Source organism: Piliocolobus tephrosceles, chromosome 13, assembly GCF_002776525.5.
Source record: "Piliocolobus tephrosceles isolate RC106 chromosome 13, ASM277652v3, whole genome shotgun sequence".
NCBI lineage: Eukaryota > Metazoa > Chordata > Mammalia > Primates > Cercopithecidae > Piliocolobus > Piliocolobus tephrosceles.
In genome coordinates this window covers 85,344,198-85,352,514 of record NC_045446.1, presented here as the reverse complement: position 1 = coordinate 85,352,514, position 8,317 = coordinate 85,344,198, and the positions used below count along the sequence as shown (strand labels likewise).

Below are 8,317 nucleotides of genomic sequence, written 5' to 3'. Positions count from 1 at the left end.
AAAGAAAGAAAGAAAGAAAGAAAGAAAGAAAGAAAGAAAGAAAGAAAAGAGCTATTATTTCTGTGGGATCAAAGAAAAATAATTATGATTTCATAATGCCTTAAAGAAAACTTTGGGTCTTATGTATTTGTTCAAAAATTAAAACTCAAAGATCATTGATTGCACAATGCCACTGTTTTGTAAATAGCTTTAAGACACTTTACAATTCTCCCAGTTCTAAATTTGTGCTCCTATCTTCCAAGGCCCATCACTTTCGTGAGTCACCAGTCGTGAGGAGTGCAAGTTTTTAAAGACTGAGATTCAGCCAAGCAACGCCTGGACTCCTCAGTGTTTATACAGACAGCCCTGCCTAGTCTAGTAATCATTGTCTTGTTTCCTTACAGGAAAAGCTAGAAATGTACAGGGTAAAGATGGCAGCAACTAATATACACTGAGAATCTACTATGTGCTAAGCACACTGCTATGCATTTTAAAATTCAATCTTTGCCACAGTCCTATGTGGTAAATATTATTTCTCACTTTTTTCACATGAAGAAACCAAGGTTTAGAGAGATGAGGTAATTCACCTAAGGAAACAAAAGCTAAGGGTAAAGTCAAGGTCACTATTCCTAAGCTTCCCTCATCCTAACCCATCACACTGCTTCCCCACACTGCGGAGCCTCAGCCAAAGATGGCTTTGGGAATAAATGAATCATTCGAAAGGCCTCTGCCTGGCCATGATCCTCATATTTCTGCAAGATCTAACCAGCTAATGATGCCCAGAGCATGTGTCAACTAAGCCCTGGCTCGGGATAATGTTTCTGGGCTTAGTTACAGTATGGAGTTCATTCTTGATTCATGAGCTGATGCTAAGCACTGTGTCCTCCAGGCTGGAGTTACCTCTGGAACCACAAGATCACTGCTCCTTCTTTCATCACTTGGACTCAGTGGTTACTAAATCCTTCTAAATGAAGCCATTAATTGAAGTCTATTAAAAGAAATTTCTAAAACCAGTGATTGCAAAATCCATTTACTGCACAAAATTTGAAGAGAAAGTTTCCTTCCATTACCTAACTGGAGTTCAAGTGGTAGAGACAAAATAATAGTAATAGTAATCATAATCATAAAGAAGAAGAAAGAAATTACAATAACCAAAACCCACTAAGTGAGTTATTTTCTTTAGTCTACAACTTACAATAACCAAAAATGAATCAGCAGCCCCAACATTCAAACCCCTAGAAGAGTGCCCTGTAAGAATCTATACAAAGCTCATGTGAGATCTTCAACTGCTACTAGGAGTGGGGGTGAGATGATATAAAACACTTCAATTTAAAAGACAGCCAAGTTATGTCAGCCGCACTCATACTCAGCAGGTGACGAGGGAGAGGAGCAAGAACTAATACCAGTTTAGTTCCTTCTATGATCTAGGTATTATGCTGAGCAAATTCATACATTTATGTTATTGTTAAATTCTCATAACAATCATCTAAGGCAGCTGTTAATGCCTGCATTTTAGAGGACATGGATGATCACACAATTTTTTTTTAAGTAACCTATTCCAGGATGAGTCCAATCACTTCAAGTTTTGTTGATATCATACAGTTCTGAGTAAAAGAACCTTCCAGTCGTTAACCTCATCTAGGTTAACAAGAGAAATAACTGGAGATCTATGTGATTCACATTCTGGATTGTTGAATGTTCCTATGTATCTATTGCCTCTTTTGCAGAGACTCTATTAAGGATATATTTTCAAAAAGCAAAACAGCCTCACACAACAAAATGAATAAGAGAGAGCCATGGGGGATTTTAATGCACGTGTAGAATTCAGAAGGTGGAAAGAGTAATGTCAAGTGATGAAGTAGGGGGAGAAAGACACCACCTGGAAAAGTGGGAACTTCAAGCTTGAATGTGAGCAGGACACTGCAGCATAGGAAGTAGCTGACCTGCCTGGAAAAATCAAGAAAGGCTCTGGATTCAAAAAGGAGGGGGGAAAAAGGTAAGCTGAAGTCGAAGATTTATATATAGAAACAGTTGGCCCTAACCACACCTTTCTGTCACCTCTACATGCCATATAAATCCAGGTCCTTGCCCATAAGCAAAATAATTGGAGAGTTTTCTAATGGAACAGAATGTACTGCTTGGGGAAGAACTAGTGTAGCCAATGTGGGTGTTAGTGACCCAGCATAAGGCCCTCCTCATTCATTCCCTGGGGCTCCCCATCATCAAGGCAGGTCCCACAGCACTCAGCTTGGAGAAAGCCTACCAGTGGACACATCTACAGGCATACACAGAGCTCCTGGGCAGTCGGCTTATTGCTCATTTTGATGTCTGGAGAGAGAGACAACCAAAAATCACCAGACATTTGAGAAAAACCTACAACAAGACAGAGAAATGTCCAGATAAGCACACCAGCTATTCCCTAGAGGAAAAAGAGAACTTGGGAAATAGAAGAGAACTTACAGAACAAAATTAATTTAGTGTACTCAGAAGTACTGAAGAATCTGTGGCATGGATAAAACAAGAGAATGTTTTATTTTTTAAAAACTATAATTGAAGAACAAAAAGGATTGTTTTAGAAATTAAAAATATCCTGACAAAATTGAATATTCAGAGTAGATGGAGTACAAAGCCAAGTTGAGGAAAGCTTCTAGAAAATAGAACAAGGCGGAGTTAGGAAGAAAATATAAACAAAAAAATAAGAGGCATTAACGATCAATCCTAGGAGATCTGACATTTTATTAACTATAATTTTAGAGATAACAGAAGGTGGGAAGTGATCAAAAACAAAATGAAAAAGAATTTCCTGGAGATGATGGGAAGGTATCTTTAAAAATAAAGAGGTTACACAGTGCCCAGCATGATAAACAATGTATTATTCACACAGTATGGTAAAATTTCAGAACACCAAAGATGAAGAGAATACCTTACACCTTGTCAGAGACAGAGAGATGGAGGAAAACAGGAGGTAAGTCCTCATAGATCATAGTGTGAAGCTATTAGCTAAAATTCAAAAGTCTACAACAGTTGCAACAACAATATAAACATATTATTTAGGATAACGAACAGAGGACCTAAAAACAAGCACCATTAAAAATTAGTTATCTCTGAGGAGCAGGACTTAGGGATGTGAGTGGGCCATAGGGTGGGACTGTGAATTTTTATCGTCAGTGTGCAAGCATTACTCTGGATCAATATCTATGTCTATGTCATCTATGTTTATATCCATATGTACAAAATAAATAAAAATATGTATATCAGAACATACCAGATTTAATATATAATATAACCTATATATTACATAAAATACTATATATAGTTATTATATATATTACATATTATCTGTGTAGGTGTCTTTACAAGTAGTATTTGCAGGCCGTATGTTTATTACCTGTTGAGAATAAACCCATCAAGCAATGTCTCTTACATCAAACACCTAAACAAGGTTTAGTCTTGCCAATACATATTGCAGGACACTCATAATTATTGAAGGATTTAATACAGAGTTATAAAATTATATCTTGAAAAGGTCTGTTAGTGGATGAGAAAATAAGCCTCCTACCAATACAACTTTCAAATAGTCAGTGGCTCCTAGCACTTTAGGAGGCTGAGGCGGGTGGATTGTTTAAGTTCAGGAGTTCAGAACTAGCCTGGGCAACACAATAAAACCCCGTCTCTAGTAAAATACAAAAAATTAGTCGGGTGTGGCAGTGTGCACCTGTAGTCCCAGCTACTCAGGAGGCTGAGGAACATCAATTGCTTGAACCCAGGAGGTGGAAGTTGCAGTGAGCCGAGATCATACCACTGCACTCCAGCCTGGGTGACAGAGCGAGACTCAGTTTCCAAATACACATACACACACACAGTCAGTGGTTTAGGCTGAGCTAATAGACTGTAAAAATAGTTGATTGAAAAGTGAGAATGTCAAGCTGAAAGCACTTGTGATTTTCTGATCTTAACTGGAATATTTTTTAAAACCTTAATTTCGCCAAACCTGTTTGTGTATATAGGGAGTGAGCCATAGGCTTTGTGGAATATTTGACTCTTCCTGCTGCTAAACATGCTGGGAGAAAGAAGCTTCTGGAAGCTGGTTGAATTATTTTAAGCCATGACAAATTCCTTTACAAGACGAAGGAGAAATAGTTTTCTAGTTGGTCCCTTTGCAGCATAAAGGATCGGTCTTATATGGGAGATGCCACCAGGTAATGGATCAGAGTCCTTGCTTCATGGTAGAGACTGGAAAATTCTGATCTATGGGATCTAAGACATTTGGCCAAAACTAAAGACTATGATAAAGTGGAAAGAAGAGAGTTAAACAAATGCATGAGAGAGAAAAAAAGCAGGAGTAAGAAAGATTAGATTCCTTCTCTGTATGTGAGAAATGCAGACGTGCTATATAATCCCAGCGAGCACTGTATTCATTAGGCTGCACCAGCAGCTGTTTGGGGTTTAAGTTGCCATTGGTGTTTTTCTAAGCCTGCTACCTTTTCAACTGACTATGTGAAAAGCATTCATTCCTTGGAGTTAGGGCATGGTGCAGACTATGCTAAATTACAGAGGGCAATTTACCTGAGGGGAAATGAGCTGCAGAAAGATAAAACCAAGGACTCGCGAGAAAAAAGTATTAATGGAGAAATAAAGAGTACAAGGAGATGGAGTAGGCGGTGCTGGCCAGTAATGTAATAATTCAAAGACTGCAGGTAAAAAACAGCCTCCTGGGATGGTCCAGTTCGTCATGCACTCAGTCAAAGGAAAACAAGAAGCCAAATATTGTGGTGAAATTTAAATACAGATGCTTTGGGATAGAAGGAACAAGAGGCAAGAGAGCAAGCCTGGATTCCAAATAAGATGCAGATTCCAGCTCAAAGTATTACTCCCAGGTATTGAAGGGAAAACCACTAAGGCGATGGGAGCTTCTCATATAAATGTCGTCATGTTATAAGACGATTAATTCAAGCTTATGTGTCAGGTAGAATCACAGACTCGGTAATAGCATTGTCTTTTTGGTCTGAAGATTTTTCCCTAGGGGTGGAGGATAAGAATGTAACTAAGAGGAGAACATTAGGGGGAGCCACCCCAGGCACAATTCTGAAGGTGGACAGACCTTATGATGGCTCCCTAATTCCTGCCCCCGGTGTTCACACCATGTATAATCCTCTTCACTTACGTGTGGGTGGGACACACTCCCACCTGTGACTTGCTTCTAGGCAATAGACTCTGGGAAAGGTGGTGGTGCCACTCCCAGGATTAATTTAGGCTATTTATGTAAGGCTCCATCTTAGCAGACTGGAGCAAGAGGTTCTCCTTGCTGGCTTGTTGAAGTAAGCCGTTGGTTTGTTGAAGGAACTACAGGTGATCTCCAGGAACTGTAAGGAAATTCTAGGAACCGAGGTCATACAGCCACAAGAAAATAAGTTCTGCCATCAACAGGAATGAGCTTGGATGTGGAGTCCCCAGCTGAATTCCAGATGAGAACCCAGGCTGGTTGAACCCCTTTTCTGCAGCTTTGAGAGACCCTGAAGCAGAGGACTCACTTAAGCCATGCCCAAACTCCTGACACACAGAAACTGAGATACTAAATGTGTGCTGGTTTAAGTCACTAAATGTGTAGTACTTGGAAGCAGGTGAAAAAGAACGAAGTATGGCATCAGATAACCTCTAAACCACAAATAAGAAAATGGTCATGATGCCAGCTGTCACTATTAAATTACATTAAGACTTCCCTGATGTTCACGGCCCAAGGCCCACCTAATGTTAAGCTCTTGTCACCTCTGAATGTTCCTACTTTCCTTGAGATAGAATCCGTTTGTTGTACTACTGACCAAAGGATGAAAAAATGTGTTCCCAGTTTGTCAGTATGGAAAGTTGCCCTATGTAAAGTTGTGAAGTGGGAAAATTTGTTTTCCTACTCTTTTGATAGTTTCTGTCCTCATGCAGAACCTTTCTCCCAAAGGACATAAATAGCTTCTTCCTACCCCTTACCTGCCCTGCCCTATCCTACGCTCTGTGCTCTTTTGAATTATCTTCTTTAAATCTTGCCTATTCCTATTCCTCAGATCCTGCCTGACATCAATGAATCCATGCTTAGAGTAACCACAAGACACCAGCTTAATGAATCATCTCACCCTAATAGCATCTGTACTTTTTTCACAGATGTCTTCAAAACTTTAACCATCAAGGAACTCAAGAAACTGATGAGCAGATGTATGGTCTAGGCAAGGCTTCCAGGACTCCACAAACCACACCACACAGGGACAACAGGAAACAGAGCTTTCTACTCTCTTACAGAAATCTGCCTCTCCTTTCCTTCCCACTGGAGGCCTCTTGTTGGTTGGAGCCCATGCTGAGTGGCCATTGTGTATATTCCAGAAGCAGTAACAGCAGCATCTGTGTAGTGCCCGGCAGGTATCAGACTTTCCCTCATGTGGAAGGGGCATTGGACAACTTGTCTTATCATAACATATTACTCACATCCAAGTTTTTTTCAGAATTCACTATTAATGCATATAATTTCTGAGCTGCAGTGAAATGTGCCTTCCTTATAGAAGCAGTAGGAGAGAAGCCAGGCAGTAGTCCCCCATTACCCACGGGGGATACATTTCAAGACACCCCAGTGGATGCTTGAAACAGTTGGTAGTACCAAACCCTTATATATACTGTTTTTTCCTATACACACATACCTATGATCAAGTTCAATTTATAAATTAAGCATAGTACTCTTGTGCTTTGGGGCCATGATTAAGTAAAATAAGGGTGACTTGAACACAAGCACTGCTATACTGCACAATCAGTCTGATAACCAAGATGGCTGCTAAGTGGCTAATGGGCAGGTAGTGTATGTAGTGTGGATATACTGGACAAAGGGGTGATTCATGCCCAGAGAGGATGAAGCAGGATGGAATGAGATTTCATCACACTACTCAAAATGGCACGCAATTTAAAACTTATGAATTATTTATCTCTGGAATTTTCCATTTCATATTTTTGGGCCACAGTTGACTTCGGGCAATTGAAACCACAGAAAGTGAAACCACAGATAAGGTGAGGACTACTGTACGTGGAGCCCAACCACAGACTTGCCGGGCTTCCAGGAGGAAGTGGAATCTCCATACCAGGGAAAGCCCCCTGCTTCCTTCTCCAGGGAAGACTCAGAGAAGTTTTTTGTTATACAAGGAGATTCAGAGAAGTTTTTCACGTAGACAATATTCTCTTGGTCTCCAAGCCCTGTGCAACCCACTCCATGGGCCTGGAATCTTCTTCCCATGGTCCCTTTGAATCCAGATTCAATTTAGGTGCGTGTACACCCAGACCCCCGCCTTGACTGTCTCCAGTCTGGTTAGGGTGCCTACAGTGAACACTCATAGAAGCTACACTAATGATATTTAATACTCTGTCTGGGAAGGACCTGAATTGCCTTCTTTTTCTACCAAAACAGCAAGATTCTTGAAGACATGATCCATGCCATATTGTTTTTTGTTTTGAGACAGGGTCTTGCTCTGTCACCCAGGCTGGAGTGCAGTGGCAACATCCTAGCTTACTGCAACCTAGAACTCCTGGGCTCAAGTGATCCTACTTCCTCAGCCTCCAAAAGTGCGGGGATTGCAGGTGTGAGCTACCATGCCCAGCTTATTGTTTTCTCTTCAGAGCCTAGCATGGGCCTGGCACTAAATAAGTGGTTTATAGGTGAGAGAATGAATGAATGGCCACATAGGAAGTAAGGACCTGATCTCTTCAGACTCTGAAAATGAGGGAGAAAAAGGAAAAAGAAGATAATAATTCCACAACTGTTTTTCCAGAGTTGAAAAAGAGGTGGTTTTATTAGGTTTTCTACATTAAGATCAACCCTCAACTCATCTATTCTATCCTATCCCACATGATTATTGGGCAATGAAGCCATTTTATGACATTTTCCAAAAAGGAATGGGTGAACCACTCAGCTGAGGGCAGGAGGCCAGGATTTTATTCACAGAAATGTGGGTGAGATAAAGTTTTATTAAATAGTAGTATAAGTGGGTAAAACCCACTTTATTATTATTTCATGGCAGTTTCTGGCTTTTTTTACAGTTAAAATATGTTATAAATATGTATCTATTATATGCTTATACTTTGACGTTGGTAGGGCTTAATTTTCCCCTCCATTTGACTTTGTGTAATATGTTATCATTTATGGCTATTAAATATGATGTTATGTGATTAATTCTGTGTGTCTTATGCTACATATCTTTGGCAAATACTAAAGTTGTATTAAAATATAAGTAACTAGTGAGTGGTCGCTTATTTTATTAAACAAAAAGAAATTTTCTTTCTCCCTCCTGGTTGCTTTGCCTTCACCGTATTACTG

The 8,317-nt window shown here is 40.0% G+C and overlaps 1 long non-coding RNA gene across 2 annotated transcripts in view; it reads left to right on the top strand.

Moving 5' to 3' along the window:
- The window catches only part of LOC111551606, a 158,307-nt gene extending 150,275 nt beyond the window's left edge, over positions 1-8,032 (top strand). For both annotated transcript variants that reach the window (XR_003307518.1, XR_003307516.1), the window contains exons 2-3: positions 1,707-1,975; positions 6,130-8,032. This is a non-coding gene — a long non-coding RNA (uncharacterized LOC111551606). The remainder of the gene's footprint in view (positions 1-1,706; positions 1,976-6,129) is intronic.
- The last annotated feature ends 285 nt before the right edge of the window (positions 8,033-8,317 follow it).